Raw genomic sequence first — 18,222 nt, 5'->3', positions numbered from 1 at the left:
CCATAGAAATAACTTTGCTATATCTAATCTGTTCAGGCCTTTTAACATTCAGAATTTTTCTGTGATATCCCCCCTTCATTCTCTTGAACTCCAGGGAATGCAGCCCAAGAGTTGCCAAATGTTCCTCATATGGTAACTCTTTCATTCCTGGAATAATTCTCGTGAATCTTCTCTGAACTCTCTCCAATGTCAGTATATCCTTTCTAAAATAAGGAGCCCAAAACTGCACACAATACTCCAAGTGTGGTCTCGCAAGTGCCTTATAGAGCCTCAGCATTACATCCCTGCTCTAATATTCTATACCTGTTGAAATGAATACCAACATTGCATTCGCCTTCTTCACCACCGACTCAACCTGGAGGTTAACCTTTAGGGTATCATGCACAAGGACTCCCAAGTCCCTTTGCATCTCTGCATTTTGAATTCTGTCCCCATCTAAATAATAGTCTGTCCATTTACTTCTTCCAACAAAGGCCATGCACTTTCCAATATTGTATTTCATTTGCCACTTCTTTGGCCATTCCCCTAAGTCTCTATGCAGGGTCTCTGTTTCCTCAACACTACCTGCTCCTCCACCTATCTTGGTGTATCATCAGCAAACTTAGCCACAAATCCATTAATCTTACAGTCCAAATCATTGACATACATCGTAAAAAGCAGCAGTCCCAACACCGACCCCTGTGGAACTCGAATGGTAATCGGCAGCCAGCCTGAATAGGATCAGTTTATTTCCACTCTCTGTTTCCTGCCGATCAGCCAATGCTCCACCCATGCTAGTAATTCCCCTGTAATTCCATGGGCTTTTATCTTGCTAAGCAGCCTCATGTGAGGCACCTTGTCAAAGGCCTTCTGAAAATCCAAGTACATCACATCCACTGCATCTCCTTTGTCTACCCTGTTTGCAATTTCCTCAAAAAATTGCAGTAGGTTAGTCAGGCAGGATTTCACTGATGTCAGGCTAACAGGTCTATAGTTTCCTTTCTGCTGCCTCCCACCTTTCTTAAATAGCGGAGTAACATTTGCAATTTTCCAATCATCTGGTACAATGCCAGAAACTATCAATTCTTGAAAGATCATTGTTAATGCCTCTGCAATCTCTCCAGCTACTTCCTTCAGAACCCAAGGGTCCATTTCATCAGGTCCAAGAGATTTATCCAACCCCAGTCCATTAAGCTTCCTGAGCACCTTCTCAGTCGTAATTTTCACTGCACATACTTGACTTCCCTGAATGTCCAGTATACTGCAGATGTCTTCCACTGTGAAGACTGATGCAAAAATACCCATTCAGTTGCTCTGCCATCTCTGAATCTCTCATTACAATATCTCCAGTGGCATTTTCTATTGGTTCTACATCTACCCTCAACCCTCCTTTACCCTTTATATACTTAAAAAAAGTTTTTAGTATTTTCTTTGATATTAGTCACCAGCTTCCTGACATAATTCATCTTTTCCTTCCTAATGATCTTTTTAGTTCTCTTCTGAAAGTTTTTAAAAGCTTCCCAATCCTCTATCTTCCCACTAGCTCTGGCTTCCTTGCGTGCCCTCTCTTTTGCTTTTACTTTGGATCTGACTTCACTTGTCAGCCAAGGTGGTGTCCTTCTTCCATTCGAAAATTTCTTCTTATTTGGAATATATTTGTCACGACTTGTCAGTGATAGTAGATCTGATTCTGATTTTGATTCACCAGAATCCTAATTAGATCTTGCTTGCCCTTCAGGGAAAGATCTGCCATCCTGACTTTGTCTGTCCATACATGAATTCAGATCCACAAATGCCGTTAACTTTTAGCTGCTCAAAATACTACTCAGTTCTGGGATGAGGTTGGATGTAAAAGTTACCAGTAATGGAGACTTTGTATTATCATAAAAATAAAAATTGGCCTCTGCTGTGATAATGTTTATGGTTGTGCCATACCACTTCTGTAAACACTGCATTAAGAAAAGAACATCCACTAGGATTGCTGTAAAATATTCCCAAAAAATATATACATGCCACTTTAGAAAAATGAAGTGTGATCTGTTGAAGCATATGTGATCCAATGGGGCACGATAAAGCAGTGGGTGGCGCAAGGGGCTGCAGTTGCTGGAATATGGGGCAACTAACAATCTGCTGAATGAACTCTGCATGTCAAGTAGTTTCTGTGCGGGGTGGGGAGGGTGGAGGGGAAGGGGACTGGAGGAGGGGAAGAAATGGAAACCTTGCACATGGACTGATGGTGAAAAGGGAAGATAGCCTAAAGAGAAAAGGAGGAATGATAAAGGTAGTGTCAAGATGTTTCAACCAGAGAGGGAAGGAAGCATAGTTACAAGATGAGGGGAGGGTGATCAAAACTGAGGAAGATAGAAACAACTTCTTGCAGAGGGCGGTGATTCTCTGGAATTTTCTTTCCAGAACACAAGTGGAATTCTGTTAAAAATGTTTATGTTGATGTTGGCTTCAGCTTGGTTTCCTGTTAAACTTAGTATTATAGTAGAACTCTGATCATCCAACTTCCTCCATGTGAGCCTCCATCGAGTATGTAAAATTATTGCTGCTAGCATCCATCTTCAAATGAGATCCAAAAGCTATTAGTGGGAAGAGCAAAGACAATGGGCCTTGTGTCTCTCTTCAGAGCAATGTGTTGGCCAGGAAAAGAAGCTGACAGTACATTATCTTCACTAGCTTGCCTGGGGTCAGCCCAAATTGTTCACTCCCCACACTGAATTAAACATGCACAAACACAAATCTGTCTGCACTTTTTGCTCAGACTCTGCGATATCTTGGTAACTAATTCAGTACAAGACTCTTATATACTTAGGGATTATGCCCATTATGAGCAGCTGTATCGAGCAGCATAGGCAAATTACTTGAAGTTACCTGGTGCCCATGTATAGTGGTTAGGATCTTGCTGTTTACATTCCCATGATCAGCTGTTGCACAGTAACTGTTGATGTCAACTGGAACCTAGCTGTAGAGCGGCTGGATCTCCTTGCGTTGGAGAATATCTTTACACCTGATCTCTGTGCCTTAAAGTCTAACCCTAAAACTGTTCTGTCAGACTATGCTCTCATGAAAATATTCCCTGAAATGAAAACTACAGATTTGGTTCTATAACAATTTAATTGCTGGCAGTGGATGAGTCATGTGGCATTACTGATCATGTGAGCAATTGGTCTGCAATGGAACAATATTGTCAGGATTTATCAGTGGCTTCTACAAAGGAAATACTGAAGTCTTAAATCTGGAGGGCACTTCAAAATAAATGATTTAAGTTTATACAGCACTATTCCCTGCCACAGGCTGCCCCAATTCATTTCACAGTCAATTATACATTTCTCAGTGGAGTTATTAAAGGAGAATTGCTGCACCCAAGCCGTGCATAGCAAGCTTCCACCAAAGAAGTAATGTGGTGTTAATAAGATGATCCCTATTCCCCACTGTTAATGAAATGATAAATACTATCCAGGATCAAAGTATAGCTCTTGACTCTTTTATACATGGTGCCTTGGGTCTTGTATGTCACTTGCATATGAAGAGGTAGACAAAACATCAAATGAATCAAGGGGACATTATGTCCAACAGCATTACACTCCCTTAGTACTGCAGTGGTGAATAAGACTAAATATTTGTTTCCATTTCTCCGCATTGTGATTTGAGCTCACTACAGACTCAGATCCAGAAGTATTAACAACTGTGCTTTGTTGCATAAGGGATAACTGTGATTCTAAAAATACCTGCATCTCCTGGAATCCACTTTAACAACTGTCAGACCAAATTTCCTTGACTATTCTTTCCCTAAATTGGCCAAAAGTTGTTTTGTTTTAAACTTCTCCCAGGAGATTGTATGACTAGGACAATGTAGAGTGTGACAAGTCTGGACAGAAAGGATTAATGGAACAGTTGTTTACTTTTATGTCCCTTTTCATCTATTTCTATGTATGCTCACAACTCACACATCATTAATACTGCTGAGTCTATTGTTGTATATAGTTTTGTGTACAGGAAGAATGATGTACTGCTCCTCTGAGCTGCTTTATTTTCAGAAAGGAATGCCATATCCAATGTCCAATACCATCTCTTCAATGGAAGTGACATTGTGGTTTTAACTTTCACTGCTTTTGTAACTAGTGTCAATGTCACTTCTACACAAGTATATCAATATTTAGTTCAAAACTGGACCCCTGTATTACCTCACTGTATGGGGGTTTGGAAAGATTATGAAAATAGAAACAGAAAGTCATACACCGCAGCCACTTGACTCTGACTATAGCGAAAGTGGTCCACTTAACATAGCAGCTGCACCTCATACACATGAATGCCATTTACTAGCAGATGATGTCAAAGGAACAGTGAGGAGACTTATTTGTTAATTATCCATAAAATTTCTTGGCCTTACTCTGCCATTCAAAAATGTCATAAGTGGAATTTATTTGTCTCCATGGGTTCTAAGCTTCCAGAATGTGTTGAGTAATACCCAAAAAAAAAGCAAGCTCGAAAATCGGTGTTTTGTTCTTGTTGTTGTTCTTGTTGTTAATTGTTCTTTTCAGACTGCATGTACGTACAAAACAACATGCACACAAAATAAAAAATGACATACGATGACATCAGACTTACTTACATAAACTTTACTGCTCTCTCACTTTAAAAGAACAAAATTTAACAACACTATCAATTTTATAATTTAGATGGGTCTTAAATTGTTCATAACTATATAGGAGTTCTTTGTGCAGATGAGGCTCTGTCACTGGATGCATTCAAGCTGCCATTTCTTGATTTAATTCAGTAGGTCAACATATTATTACTTCTTTAATAACCATAGAACTCATTTCACTATTAATTCAAATTAACAATCTTCTTCACTATCTTCTTAGGTCTCTTACACAGGGATCAAGTGATTTTACGTGAGCTTTTACTTTATTTTTTGAGGATTATAAATCTGTGTGATCTCTCCTATCTTTCATTTTTTCATCTTCAACCTGCTTGTCACTGTCAGCACAGAAACTTTATCCTATAATCTGAGCCTCTTCCACTTGCATGTGTTGTGCCATTTGTTTGTCTCAGTTGTCTTTCTTCTGCCTTTCCTTTAGACTGAGACATATCTTGAGTCTTCAGCAGTAGTGTATCATGCTGTGGAGAGTGGCATTGATCTGTGGCTCTGAAGGAAATCGCTGAGTTGATGTTTCAGAGACAGACCTGATCTACCTTCCATGATTTTTTTTGTTCTTGTCTTTCACTGTTTGCTCTGATCTCTCAGCAGCTCCATTTGAGGCGGGATGGTAATGAGGCGTGAAGCATTGCTTGATCTAGCTTTGTGTCACAAACTGCAAAGGAAACAGCAGTTACTGGAAATATGAAAAAAGCAGCATCTGTTGGAAATACTCAGCAGATCAGGCAGCATCAACATTCCAAATTGGAGATCCTTCATCAAAACATGGAAAGAAAGATAAAAGTCACAGGAAGTGATAGGATGGTTGGACAGGATATAGGGAGCATCTGTGAAAATTGGTGTCAAACAGGGACACCTGGAAGGTGATTGTGTTATTTCGCTTGTTATACTGCATGTTAGGGTAGTGGACATGTCTGGCAAGTCATGCTGCACAAATGAAGAGAGAAAAATTAAGCCAACATCATAGATTAGATTAGATTAGATTATGAGGACACTCAGTCCTCGTTTATTGTCATTTAGTAATGCATGCATTAAGAAATGATACAATGTTCCTCCAGTATGATATCACAGAAACAGAAGACAGACCAAGACTAAAACTGACAAAAAACACATAATTATAACATATAGTTACAACAGTGCAAAGCAATACCGTAACTTGTTAAGAGCAGACCATGGGCACGGTAAAAAAAAGTCTCAAAGTCCCGATAGCCCCATTATCTCACGCAGACGGTAAAAGGAAGAAAAACACTCCCTGCCATGAACATCCAGTGCTGCAAACTTGCCGATGCAGCACCCTGGAAGCACCTGACCACAGCCGACTCTGAGTCCATCCGAAAAATTCGAGCCTCCGACCAGCCCTCCGACACCGAGCACTGAGCATCATCTCTGCCGAGTGCTTCAACCCCGGCCCTGGCCGCCAAGCAACAGGCAACGCTGAGGATTCGGGGCCTTTCCCTCCGGAGATTCTGGATCACACAGTGGCAGCGGCAGCGAAACAGGCATTTCAGAAGTTTCACCAGATGTTCCTCCGTGCTTCTCACGTCCGTCTCCATCAAATCAGGATTGTGCACGGCATCCTACTTGACAGGTTACAGATATTCATTTTGGAGTGGCCGCTGCACGCTGCGTCGCACTGCCATCTTCTCTTCTGGCCATAAACGGCCATATGATGAATCTGTTTCTCCACAATGCACTTATTGATGGCACATGACCTCACACTCTACCTCAAATCATTTTGAATGGCTGTGCATTAAAATCAGAAGGCTGTCTGCAACTTTCTCATATTGTAGTAGTCTGCATTGGATTGGCCTCTTAGGTTGCTTCTCCTTTTGGAAAAGTATTCTTGTGGCTATGCACTGTGCTCTTAGCAGATTGTGCGCTTGCTCACCATCTTTCACAGAACCTTGGCTATGCCAGGTCAATGGACAAAGTACTGACCTATGTCTTCATCTTAACAAAGTCCAAGTACTCCAGGTGAAATAATTGCCCTGTCATTTTCTGAGTATAATCTGTGACCAAATTTGTTGCAGCCATAATTCATACTGTCTGCAATGGAAAGTACTTATTTCCTCCTCCAGGATATCTCACTTTTGTTTAGCCACTTAAATATATCTTAACTATAGCCTTCTATAGTTCCTTATAATATAATTCCTTATCTCCAGTATTGTTCCAGGGAAAGTATTCTCTGTCATCCAAAAGGTAAAAATTGATCTCGATGTCTACAACTGTCATCAAAAAGTAACAAATTTAAAACAACTATCATCTATCACATTCCTTTTGAACAGTAAATATGCGATGTTGTTCTACTTGAGTACAGTTCTTCTTGTTTATAGTTGTTGCATGTCAGAATTAGAATCTGATTTATAATCACTGACATGTGAATGTCATAAAATCATACAGATTGGAAGCAGGTCCTTTAGCTTAAAATGCTTATGCCATTTCCCAACTATTTATCTACATTCATTCCACACATATCACTTTCCCCCAGCCCTTTCCATGGTCCTTCTGCAGTAGTGGAAACGACATTATAAAGTCACATAAAAACTAAGGTTGGTGACGTTTTCAGTCGTATCTAACATTGACACTGCATCATCTTTTCCTTTAATCAGTTCTGGACCATTGACACTTCCGCTCAGGCCCAATTAAACCATTCCTTTCTACACAAGGACACATTAACTCTTCCTGAGATTAATGTCTTAGAGAACTTTGAGAACTTAGAATGGTACAACACAATATGAGTCCTTCAGCTCACAATGTTGTTTAGACCTTTTAACCTACTCCAAGGTCAATCTAACCCCTCTCTCCCACATAACCTTCCACTTTTCTTTCAATCCATTTGCCTAAGAGATTCTTAAATGTCCCTAGTGTATCTGCCTCTACCATCACCCATGGCATGCACATATCACTCTCTGTGTAAACATCCTACCTCTGACAATTCACCTTAAATTTATGCCCTTCCATATTAGCTATTGTTTCCCTGAGAAAATGGCACTGGCTGATAACTCATTATTTTATACATCTGTATCAAGTTATTCAATAAGTCCATTAAAACTTCTTCAAGTATACAGAAATGTTCCTTCCCTGGAATATCTATGATTCAAGCATTGTCTTGATTGTTTAGAAGCATTGGACTCTCTTCAACTTCTTGGAAGTATTTCATATTACTTCCACTTGAAATACGAGTAAATTTCATTATAAGTGTTGATTTTTTTACTTTATCCATGTTTACTTGTGTATTTACATGAGAATGATCCACTTAGTCATGACATTAGCCTTTGTCATGTGAGCATACAGGTGCTGCAATATGGGCAATGAGTATTGCTCAGCTTCCATTAATTTGATGAGGGTTCCCTTATAATCTCGACAAAGTCAGGCCTTCTTTCTGCTTTTAGATTAGATTAGATTATGAGGACACTCAGTCCTCATTTATTGTCATTTAGAAATGCGTGCATTAAAAATTATCCAACTTTCCTCCAAAATGATATCGCAAGAAAAACACAAGACAAACCAAGACTAAAACTGACAAAACCATATATTTATAACATATAGTTACAACAGTGCAAAGCAATACGATAATTTGATAAAGAGCAGACCATGGGCACGGTAAAAAAAGAAGTCTCAAAATCCCGATAGACTCATCATCTCACGCAGGCGGCAGAAGGGAGGAACTCTCCCTGCCATTAACCTCCAAGTGCTGCAAAACTTGCCGATGCAGCACCATTGGAAGCACCCGACCGCAGTGGACTCTGAGTCCATCTGAAAACATTGAGCCTCCGACCAGCCCCTCCGACACAGCCTCTCCGAGCACCATCCCCTGCCGAGCACTTCGACTCACCCCAGCCGCCGAGCAACAAGCAAAGCCAAGGACTTGGGGCCTTCTCCTCCAGAGATTCTGAACCACAGAGTAGCAGCAGCAGCAAAGCAGTCATTTCAGAAGTTTCACCAGATGTTCCTCCATGCTCTCACGTCCGTCTCCATCAAATCAGGATTATGCACGGCACCCTACTTGACAAATAACAGACATCACCACTGGAGTGGCCGCTGTGAGCTGCGTCGCGCTGCCATCTTCTCCTCCCGCCTTTTTGCCATCTAAATAGCAGATGTTCTGCAATCACTTTATGCAATTTTGATCAACATAGTGTCTACTTAACACAACTTCTTTTATTTATTTTTGAGAAACAACATGGAAAAGGCCCTTCTATCCCTTCGAGCTACGCCATTCAGCAACCCCTGATTTAATCCTGGCCTAATTACAGGACAATTTACAATGACCAATTAACCTACTGACTGGTATATCTTTGGACTGTGGGAGGAAACTGGAGCACCCCCAGAGGAAACCCACACAGTCATGGGGAGAACGTGCAAACTCCTTACAGGCAGCAGCGGGAATTGAACCCGGGTAACTGGTTTTGTAAAGCGTTGTGCTAACTACTACTCTACCACACATGGAACAGGTATCAGCTTATAAAAGGTTATCTTGGATTTGACTTGATTCATGTGTGGGCTTTGTGCCCCTAAATACCAACATATGATTCTTTAATTTTGTTTCCATATTACTTTGTAAACTTTCCTAGAGGTAGTTACACAGAAACTAAACTATATTCATTTTCCATTCTGGTTTTAACTTGTTTTAACCAATCTTTTCTGAATAGAGTTAAGAATGCTTGTGAAGTGAGCTACAATATTTTTACTGCACTGACCATATACTGATTTTACTGACCATTATGAAAACTACACATCATGGCTAAGATGTTCAGTTTCCACCTACCTGTACACTCCCAATCTCCCATGCAGTAATATGTAGAATACGCAGAGTAATATATGAAAAACCCGGAAAGTTTATCCGTTCTGCTCAAGATTCTGCATGGACTCCACACATACCGACAAGGATGCACAAATGTTCAAATGCATAGCACATTTACACAATAGATTACTTCTACTCAGCTCTGCATTCCTGCCCCATCCCCTTATCATCTTGATTCCTTTAAGATACTTCTGAGATGCTACTTGATCTGTTTATCTCTGAATCATGAAAAGGCACAGCTTGGAAGCCAAGAGGGAGTTTGATAAACTCAAGAAATTTATTGGCATTATAGGCAGTCAATTTTTTTGAAATTCCAAGAATTCAGGATGCGTTGCTTTTGCCAGTAAAAATTGCCTCCACAAGACCTCAGTAGTGTTCATTATAATGGGCTTCCATGTTGCCTTTAATAGAGATAGCAACAGAGTTTACTACTTCACAATTATACAATGTTTCATAAATATCTGAAAACTGCTATAATAGAATTATCTCTTATCATTCCTTGATTTATAAATAGTCTTTACAGAGATGATATCATTTTGTTGGATTCATACAGTCATGAGCTGAGGTGGACAGTAATTTCTCAGGATGACCACAAAAGATGGTTGGGGAAATTGAGTTGTGGGAAGCTATGTGATGCATCATAAATCACAGTATTTATCATCGTCTAGGCAGAATATGGTGGGACGCAAAAGTCAGCTCTCAAGTGAGATATTGAGTCATGGAAAGCCACCTTTGGGACTGAGTATGGTGACCTTTGTACTGAGATAAGTTGAGAGAATACGAGGTGGATTGAGGGAGCTTTGTATTTTGGAAATTGGTGGAATGCTCTATTCTTCTTGAGGTGTGTCAAGTACAGTCCTAGTATTCTTAATCCCTCAAGAAAACAGAGAAATTCTACCTTATAGCACATCAAAATCAGAATCAGAATTAGGTTTAATATCATTGGCATATGTTGTTAATTCTTTCATCTTTGCAATAGGTAAGATGTAAATTACAGATTGTGTATATATTTTTTTAAGTTCTTAAATTAAACAAGTCTTTCCTCAGTCAATTTCCTTTCCTGGCATAAAAATAGAAAATGCTGAAAATACACAATAGTCAGAGAGCAACTACAGAGAGAAAAACAAAGTTAACATTTCGGTTAGAAAACCTATTGTCAGAGCCTTTCATTTCTCCCACTTATGGTGCATGACATGCTGATTAGTTTGATATTTATTTCACACTTCCAGAATCTACAGATCTATTTTGTTATTTTTGCCCTGACAGTTGGGCTGGTAGTGAATCCATATTAATCCCCATACATGACTTCAATTACAAATAGTAACAGCATTATTATAGTTGAATCTTTATATTGTAAAAAAAGGTTCTCAGTTACTGATAGTGTAGCTGTGATCTCTTTGAATATGCCTATGGAACATGGTCTATCATTTGTTCACTATCATTTATTCTGATTAGCATCTTAAGTACATATGCATGATGACATTGGGAATAGGTTTATATGATGGCTAAAAGCTTAATATCAGTGTTAAACAAGTACCTGAGATGTGAGGATTGTCCCGATCAGAAATTATAGATTGTGATGACTTTGTGCTTTTCAATCTTTTGGGGGTTTAATTTGGCTCACTGATTGGTCATTACTTCTGTTGTTATCTGACCAAGCCTGAACCTTTTGGCCATGCTCTGTTTGATTGGCTCATCTGATATACCTGATTAATTTTTCTTAATTATAATCACCCGAGTTTGCTGGCAAGCACTGATCTTCAGTTACACAATGCTTTGATGTTAATACCTTGGTTCGGAAATTTCCCAAGGCCTTATCTTGTCCTGACTCTAATCTCCTTCAGCTCTTCAACCTTCTAAGTCCTTGTGCTCACTCAATTTTGGCCTCTTCCACTATTTCACTATTAATGGTCCTGTTTCTGAGTAAATGATGCCTTAGCCACTATATTTCAGTTCTAAAACCTTCCAATCTCTTTTCTTCTTTGCAAAATACATAACATCTACTTATTTTGTGAAACTTAGACCACAAGACCATAAGACATAGGAACAGAATTGGGCCATCTGGCCCATCAAGTCTGCTTCACCATTCAATCATGGTTGATCCTTTTTTTTAAATCTCCTCCTCAATCCCAGTTCTCGACTTTCTCCTCATAATTTTTGATGCCATGTCCAGTCAAGAACCTATCAACCTCTACCTTAAATATACCCAACAACCTGGCCTCCACAGCTGCCTGTGGTAATAAAATTCCACAAATTCACCACCCTCTGGTTAAAGAAATTTCTCAACATCACTTTAAATGGATGCCCCTCTATCCTGAGGCTGTGCCCTCTTGTCCCAGACTCCCTAACCATGGAAAACATCCTTTCCACATCTACTCACTCTAGCCCTTTCAACATTCAAAAGGTTTCAATGAGATCCCCTCTCAATTCCAGCAAGTACAGACCCAGAACCATCAAACGTTCCTTGTATGATAACCCTTTCATTCCTGGAATCATGCTTGTGAACCTCCTCTGTACCCTCTCCAATGCCAGAATATCTTTCCTCAGATGGGGGCCCCAAAACTATTCACAATACTCAAGGTGAGGCCTCACCAGTGCCTTATAAAGCCTCAGCATCACAACCTTGCTCTTTTATTCTAGACCTCTCGAAATGAATACTAACATGGCATTTGCCTTCCTCACCACCGACTTAACCCACAAGTTAACCTTCAGGGTGTTCTGCACAAGGACTCCCAAGTCCCTCTGCACTTGAGATCAACTTGCTATTGATTTCTCCAATACCTCCTTAGGTGACATGGTAACAGTTGTTTCTGAAGTACTTTGGGATCCCCTGCTGGAGCAAGAACAGTACAGCAGAGTACGGGCCCTTTGACCCACAATGTTGTGCTGACCAATGTAAAGCTCCTCCACAGTCATTCTAATGCTTCCCTTCTACACAGCCCATAACCCTCCATCTCTGTGCCTATCTTAGTCTTTTAAATGTCCCTATCATGTCAGCCTCTATCACCACTCCTGGCATCCACCATTCTATGTGTTCAAAAAACTTTACCTCTGACATCTTCACTAAACTTTCCTCCACTCAGCTTAAATGGATGTCCTCCAGAATTGGTCATTGCTGCCTTGGGAAAAACATGCTGGCTGTCCACCGTGTCCATGCCTCTCATAATCACATACACCTTCATCAAGTCACCTCTTATCCTCCAATGCTCCAAACAAAAAAGCCCTAGCTTGCTCAACCTTTCCTTATAAGACATGCTGTCTAATCCAGGCAGTATCACATTAATCACTTCTGCACCCCTCTTTGCAGCTTCCACATCCTTTCCATAATGGGGATATCAGAACTCAACATAATTCTCTAAGTGTGCTATATGACTGCAAGTAATAGCTGTTCTTGCTAAAATTGGCCCTGCGAGGAAAGTCATTCATTTTCCAGATGTTTTATTTTAAAAGGGAGTAATAACGTGCCATCATTTTTAAACTTGCAGATTTTAAATTTGCTCCATTGTATTCATATTTCTGGAGCTGTCTGAAAATAGACCTTTTATGTGGCAACTATCATTCAGTTTGAAGTACACTTGCCTCTGAAGCAGAATGTTGGTTCAAGTTCCACTCCATAGCCTTAATCACATAAGCCTAAAGAAACATTCCAGTGCCGTATTGTTGAAGACACTGTCCTTTGGATGAGCCAATATCTGTTATTGCAGGTGGAGGAAGAGGCTGCCTTGCTATTTTGAAGAAGAACTCTCCCTAGTGCCCTGATCAATAATTATACCTCACTCAAAAAGAGCACTTGTAAACAATTGACTGTCATCATTCCTGGATTAAAATAGTGACTATGCTTTGAAATTATTTCCTTGGTTGCAAAGTGCTTTAGTGTGATGAGAATACTGCTTTATAAATGCAAGTCTTTCTTTACAGATGGAACTACAATTTGGCCTGAGTAGTATCAGGTGCACTCTTTCATTTGCATGCCAGCTTTAGAGTAATAGTCACAGTCACAGTGCAGTAATGCACAGAAGCAGATCCCCTGACCCATCGAATCTGCTGACCAAAATCCTGCATTAATCTTTTTCTCTATTCTTGATACATTTCCATCAGCTCCCTCCACATCCACATTCTACCACTCATCTACACTCCAGGAGCAATTTACAGCAGCCAATTAATCTACCAACCTGCAGATAGCTGGGATGTCAGAGAAAGCCCACAAGCTCACAGGAAGAATGTGCTAGATCCACACCGGCAGCACTTGAGGTGAGAATTGAACCTGGATCGCTGAAGCTATGAGGCAGAAGCTTTACGAGCTGTGCCACTGTTTGTTGTAATGAATTCTTACGATCTAGAATGCCAAGAGTCCCCTTCGACTCCTGGCACATCACTTTCACAGAATGATATTTGTAAACAGATTAATAACTTTCATTACATTAACAGCTCCTTCCATTGTCACACTGTTCTTGCTCGAGAGCCAGAAATGACACAAAACCATATTTATGCTTCTCTGAATTGAAACTGGCAGTAGATGGGGTTGGACTTCACACTGTTGGTTATAGTAACCATATAAATAATTCTACCTGTATTTAAATATTTCTATTTATGTTAATCCCTCTCTTGAGATTGATTAAAATCATGTTCAGACTGAAATCCCAAACAGGCACATTTATTTTTCCGGCATCTGCAGATTTCCTCGTATTTGCACATTTATTCAAATCTGATGTTCAACATTATCTGTAAGCAATATTTGAGTTATTCTGCTCTGCATTGAATGACGTTGTTGGTTAGCCCTGGGTAAATATTCAGTGATCTAATGAAATAATTGCATCTGTTTTCATGCATATTAGAATTCCATAAGGATGCAGGTTGAAATAGTTTTCAGAATTGCTCAGGAAAAAAAAGACCTTTACAAGTCTAAAGGGGCACTATAGGATTTCATTGTAAATTTAAATAAGTATGTGAGGGATTTTGAAACAATACAATATGCATAAATGACAGATGTCTATTAGTTATACGAACATAGGAATAGTAGGTCATCCAGCTCCTCGAAGCTGTTTGCCTTTTGGTTTAGTTGCTATGTGATCTGCATCTTTACCTGATTTTGTTTAGTAATTCGTGAAATATTGCCCCAATACAATTTCACCAAGCTCCATGCTGAAAATTTCAATTAGCTCTGCATCTGCACCTACTTGAGTGTGAGATCCTGATTTTAACCATTTTAGATCTAATTTCATTCTGGTAAGTTTTCACTGAACTACCTCCAAAGTCAGAATACTTTTGTCATGGGATGGTGTCCAAAACAGAGCACAGTATTCCAAGTGGATTCTGATTCAGGATTTGTACACCTGAAGTATATGATCTTCGCTTTCAAAGTCGGATTGCTGTGTGCTAAAAGTTAGCATTATATCCTGCATTTTCATTGCTTTATCAACCTGTGCATTAATTTCTCATGGTTTATTCTCACGACAATTTTTGGTTCTCCAAAGCACTTCATATTTCAACCCATTCTGATGTTTCAAACCATGGTCTCCTCGTGTGTCAAGATGAGGGCATGCTCAGGGTTGAGGAGCAACACCTTATGTTCCATTTGGGTACCCTCCAACCTGATGGCAGACATTCCACCCTGCAAAAACTGATTTCAGGGAGGTAGCACCATCAATTTGCAGGAGACTTTCGGGAGAGGTGGGATGTCTGCAATAGGGTAGCTCCTTAGCAGCTAGCCAGCTAGTTTAAATAACGTTAGCTACGCTAATGAACGAATGACACCTGGTAAACTCACCTCAACATGTCTTTTACAGTCTTAACTCACCATGGGCAACAGAAAAGTCACTGTTGCAAACAGTGCAGCGAGCAACACTGTCATTATTTTGACCCCTATTAGGCAGGGGTATAGTTTAGTGTAGTCTGCGGTGACGTACGTTTTATACTTCTTTTTTGGAACACTCTGCCATGGGGCGCTCTCGCTCTCTCTCTCGCTTGAGCGCTCTCTCTCTCGTGGTTGCTCGCGCGCTCTTGCTTGCTTTCTCTCTCACGCGCTCTCGCTTGCTTTCTCTCTTGCGCTCTCGCACTCTCTCGCTCTATCTCGCTTGTTTTCTCTCTTGCTCTCTCGCTTGCTTACTCTTGCGCTCTCTCTCGCTTGCTTTCTCTCTCGCTGTCTCGCTTGCTTGTTCTCGCTCTCAAAAAAATTGATTTCCGTGATATTGTATATAATTTGCAGGCATCAGGGAGCCACTATTCATATGTGGGAGACTCCCGGAACTTCCGGGAGAGGTGGGATGCTTGTCATGGCATGAATATCGATTTCTCCTTCCAGTGAACAATTTTGCCCCACCCTCTATTCCTCAATCTGACATTTCACTTCTTCTCAACTACGTATTACTTCCCCCTGGATCCCCTCCTCCTTCCCTTTCTCCTGTTGTCCACTTTCCTTTCCTATCAGATTCTTGCTCCTCCAGCCTTGAACTTCCCCACCCACCTGGCTTCACCTATCAACTTCCAAATAGCCCACTTCCACCCTCCCCCACCTTTTTATTCAGGCATCTTTCATCTTCCTTCTCTGTCCTTCAGAAGGGCCTCAGCCTGAAATATCAACCATCTATTAATTTCTATAGATGCTGCCTGACCTGCACAGTTCATTCGACATTTTTGTGCGTTATCTTAGTTTCCCAGCATCTGCAGACTTCCTCATGTTTTTTTTATAGTTTAACAAGTATCCCGACATGACCTTTGGATTTTAAGTTGATAATCTTTTATATCTCCATGATTAATACTCAGTCAGCCAATGTTTTACCCTTGTATTTTTTTAATATTCTTTATATCTTCTTGTTTCCATTTTCTCAACCTACGTGCTTATGAATTGAGTATCATATGTGGCTTGGTCATATATATTCTATTATTCAGTCATTAATATACATGGCCCCAATACAACCCCAGGGAGCGCTACCTGTCACATCTCCCTATCTTAGAATATTTCTATATAACTACTATCTATTACACCTAAAAAACAATTATTGGATAAACTGACCTCGAATTCTGTATGAGTTTAGTTTTGCTTTATGATCATTCTTTGTCATGTTGTAAAATACCTGTAGCACTCTACGTGAACAAAACCCAGACAATTCCCTGCCTTCAGTGTTATTAACCCCCTCAAAAAAATTGCAAAACACATCAGACTTGATTTACCATATTTCATCCTGGTGTTTAGGCAGGCATGGTAGTTTAGTGGTTGATGCGATTGCTTTACAGCACCAGCAATCACCAACTGGGGTTGAAATCCCACCCCTCTCTGCAGGGAGCTCCTCTGGCTGCTCCTGTTTCCTCTCACATTCCAAAGATGTACAGTTACAGTTAGGATTAATGTGTTGTGGGCATACTATGTTGGCCTTGAAACTGTGGCAACAATCCCCAGCCTGTGTTGGTTATTGACTCAAAAACAACACATTTCATTGTGTGCTTCGATGTTTCGATGCACATTGGACAATTAAAGCAATACTTCAATCTTCAAATTTGAAAATTAACATTCTCTCACTTGCACTTTCAAAGTCAGCCTAAATTTCTACCTCTAGAATGGGGCTTAAATTCAGAATTTGTTGCTTCAGGAGTGGGGATGCTGGATCACTGCTGAGACGAAAGCATCTACCAGCTAATTGCAGCTGTGTTGGAAATTCCTGCTGATTCCTCCAGTGAAGGATGAGATTAGCACCAAAGGAGATAATGAGCCTGGTTCATGCCACTCCCACAGTGTGTTCAGTCGAAGCAAAGGCCCTGCTGTTACCAGGACATTGATGTCAATAAAGCTGCATGTGTTTCGATGGAGTGGTTGGCCGTTCGTATATCTGTTGAAGATTGATGTGCTAAGCACTTTCAAGTACAGTGCACTGGAGTCACAGCAGTATTTTCCACACCACTGGCCCTGAGGGCTTTTATAATTCTCTATCCGTTCATTGAGGGTTAGCACCGTAGGTGGTGCTGCTGTCTCATAGTCCCAAAGACCCAGGTTCGATCCCAACCTCCACTGCTGCTTGCCTGGTCTTTGTGGAGTTTGCATGTTCTCCCTGTGACACGGTGGGTTTTCGCAGGGTGCTTCCAGTTTCCTGTGGGTGTTCTGGTCTCCCCCAATATACCAACTATGTGTGCGGTCAGTAGGTTAATTAGCCTCTATGAATCTCAATGTTTGGATCCTCACAGGCTTGAGTGTGTTTTTGGATAGGGATAATCGTATGTTAAATGAAACTGTAAATAATGTTATTTGTGAGGTATATTTATATTGTACGATCGCATATTTCTGAGGTATTGTAATTGTTTGAATAAACTTTTGTATATATAGTAAAAAAAAGACCCAGGTTCATGTCAAAAGTAGACCCTCCTCAGGGCCAGAAATGGCTGGCATATTGAGCCACTTTGAGGATTTGTTATCTGTCAAACCTGCTCGCAGAATTCTGCTCTGAGGGACAAAATGTCAGATACATGGTCTGATTTAACAAACATAAAATTCTTGAAAAAATCGCAGCAGGTCAGTCAACATCAATGGAAAGGGATAGAATCAATGTTTTAGGTCTTGAACCATTATCAGAAAATGTTTTGAATAGATAAGTAATATTTTCACATTTTAAAGATGACAGTACTATACACAGAGCCTGAATTGCAACTGTTTGGCTCTCGTTTTACCACCTACAAATCATTAGTTACATTGGGATTTGTAGAACTGTTTTTTGACATGAAGTTTGCACCACATCCCCATAGAGATGCTTCCCCCTATTAATACAAACACTGCATTAATATACTT

This window comes from Mobula birostris, chromosome 19 (genome assembly GCF_030028105.1).
Source record: "Mobula birostris isolate sMobBir1 chromosome 19, sMobBir1.hap1, whole genome shotgun sequence".
NCBI classification, from domain to species: Eukaryota; Metazoa; Chordata; class Chondrichthyes; order Myliobatiformes; family Myliobatidae; genus Mobula; species Mobula birostris.
This window is presented reverse-complemented; position numbering follows the sequence as displayed.